The 2,652-nt window shown below is 35.6% G+C and overlaps 1 pseudogene; it reads left to right on the top strand.

The window, feature by feature from the left end:
- The first annotated feature begins 1,291 nt into the window (after positions 1-1,291).
- LOC149177695 (glutathione S-transferase DHAR3, chloroplastic pseudogene) lies at positions 1,292-2,361 on the top strand (annotated as a pseudogene).
- The last annotated feature ends 291 nt before the right edge of the window (positions 2,362-2,652 follow it).

The following is a 2,652-nucleotide window of genomic DNA, read 5'->3' as shown; positions in this document are numbered from 1 at the left end:
ACAGTCGATGCTCTATATTTTGGATTCAAATATTTTTACCAATGTTTATGATATTATGACAAAATTCCTCCTGTGTTAGATGTTTTGTTATAATTGAGTTGTATTTCTCTTCCCATCATCATATTATAACAATTTAATGTTCGATAGATCACTAACTATCCTGCCTTTGAAAACACTTGTTCATATCAACGAGTCTTTGAAAATTTTAATTGATATCCTTAAATATTGATTCCATTCCCAATGGATTCACATGCTCCCCTACCGCCATCTTTTTAAACCAGAAGATCTAGCCCTTGTATTTATTAAAAACTAGTTGTTGTAGTGCCTCTCTAGGTTGGAAGGGTTAGCTACTAATCAAAAATATTAGTTTCATGTTACCTTGGTAATTTTCTTTCATAACCAGGAAATTTCCAAGTGATAATAGCTAGAGTAATCCACCTAAAGAGGCTTTCGGCCAGAAGAAAATCCAGATTCCCCTACCTCAATAATTCCTTGTACTAGCATTGTTAGACCAATAAATCCAACTCTATTCTGCCCTCCATGATCAACTAAATATATGCATGTAGCAACGTTAAAGCCATACATTCTAATCCTCAGCTAGCCACTATATAATCTAATCCTCATGTTTGGGGCTTTTTGAACCAGGGTACTAGCTTTGGTAATGTTGTAATCCATGGTGTTTAATATAATAGATATATGAATGTAGTGACACTAAAGCCATACAGTCTAATCCTCAATTAGCCACTATACAATCTAATCCTCATGTTTGGGGCTTTGTGAACTAGGCTACAAGCTTTGGTAATTCTCTAATCCATGGTGTCTAACATAATTAGGCCGATAGGCCTTCTTTTGAATCAGTCAATCATCTACCCTTTTAATGTCCATCTGACATCTATGCAAAAAATTTTAAGCCACTCTCCACTTGAGATCTGTGCCCACCTTTTAAGCCGAGGTTCTGAAAGAGTCCGTTTGAATGTTTCGTGGAATTTATGGCACTGGACATAAAACTTATGGTGCATGATTTGATTTCTTGCCAACATTATTGTGAGTCGCATTACAATGGATACGAGGGTCTCTCAGAGAAAAACGCGTCGACAAGTCTCTGGAAGGAACCTAGAGTTTCTTGTTTTAGCATTTATGTGACAGGGATTAGATTGTAAAATGAATTCATTTGTTATTTTCGTTTCATATATGGAGATTTGTAGTGCAGAGTGATCTTCCACTAATGAGTTTTATAAAAATGGGGAGGATGGAAACCTATGAGAGTGAGGTCTATTTACAGAATTCAAAGATGGCTATGATATCCATGCTTAGTGTAGCTTCCACTTTGTCTCTCGCTGTAGCAAAAAATCTACGCTGCAACTCTTTGGAATCAGTGGTGTTGTATCTTAGAGCCTTTAATTGTGGTCTCTAGTACCCATTTATTTGGCGATAAAGGGGTTAGATCCAGGGTCTTGATTCAGAGGAGGAAGATTAGTAGTACACGAATTGTGTGCATGGTTGAAGCACTGGAAGTCTGTGTTAAGGCTGCCACAGGTGCACCTGATAAGCTTGGGGACTGTAAATAAATTTTTTTGTCATGTTCCCTTGTTTTAGTAGAACTATTCAACCTTGCATTTCCTGTTTTCTTTTGTTTTTATTTCATCTTTATTTTTCAAACAATTTGTGGTCTACTGATGCATTTTGGGCATTTTAATGTATGGAGTAAAGCTTAATGTATTGAACACATCTTTTCACAGGTCCTTTTTTGGACTATAACTAATTTTGCTGTCATTTTTCCCTTTTTTAGCAGAATGATTCAATGTTGCATTTCCTGGCTTTTATTCCATCTTTATCTGTTGAACAATTTGTCGTCTATCAATGCATTTCAACCATTTTAATGTATGAAGTAAATCTTAATGTATTGAACACATATTTGAGTAGGTCCCTTTAGCAAGAGGGTTTTTCTTACTCTTGAGGAAAAATAGGTCCCATGCAACATGAAGTTCATTGATACCAGTAACAAACATGACTGGTAAATTTCTAGTTTTGAGGCCCATCTATTATTTTTTGTTTTCAATATAGGCCATTTCTTTATGGCTATGGTTAAAACTGATTACAACTGTGAGACTGTGCCTATGTTTATGTGGGAAATTAGGGGGAGCTAAGTTGAAGACATTGGTGCATAGGTTTTTGCATATGAATCCTAAAGGAAAAGTTCCTGTCATCAAGATTGATTATAAGTGGATTCCAGAATCTGATGTTATAACCTAGATATTAGAGGAAAAGTACCCGGAACCACCTTTGGCAACCCCACCTGAGAAGGAAACTGTGTATGTATTCTCAACTCTTTTCAATGTTACATTTTTCCATAATCTATGAGTTAATGCTGGAATTATGGATCTATTACTTCAAAAGTGAAATTGACGTCACAAATCAATTAGAAAACAACCCAAAAAATCTATGCACTATTTTTTGCTCCATAAACAACCCAAAAATCTACATCCATACATCAAAATATGGTTCCAGATTCCATATCTAAAGATAGAGTATTATTGTGTGTAAGATAACTGTAACGTGATCAATATAACAACCAAGAAATGGAGCAATTCCGCTCTAATGATTTTTCTACACAACATTTACTGGGGAGGGCCAACCACTGAGTCCTTTAAT

Source organism: Pinus tabuliformis, chromosome 4_1, assembly GCF_031772625.1.
Source record: "Pinus tabuliformis cultivar Carrire ecotype Pingquan chromosome 4_1, CPIR1, whole genome shotgun sequence".
Lineage (NCBI taxonomy): Eukaryota > Viridiplantae > Streptophyta > Pinopsida > Pinales > Pinaceae > Pinus > Pinus tabuliformis.
The sequence above is the reverse complement of the archived record's forward strand: the minus strand, read 5'-3'. Positions and strand labels throughout refer to the sequence as shown.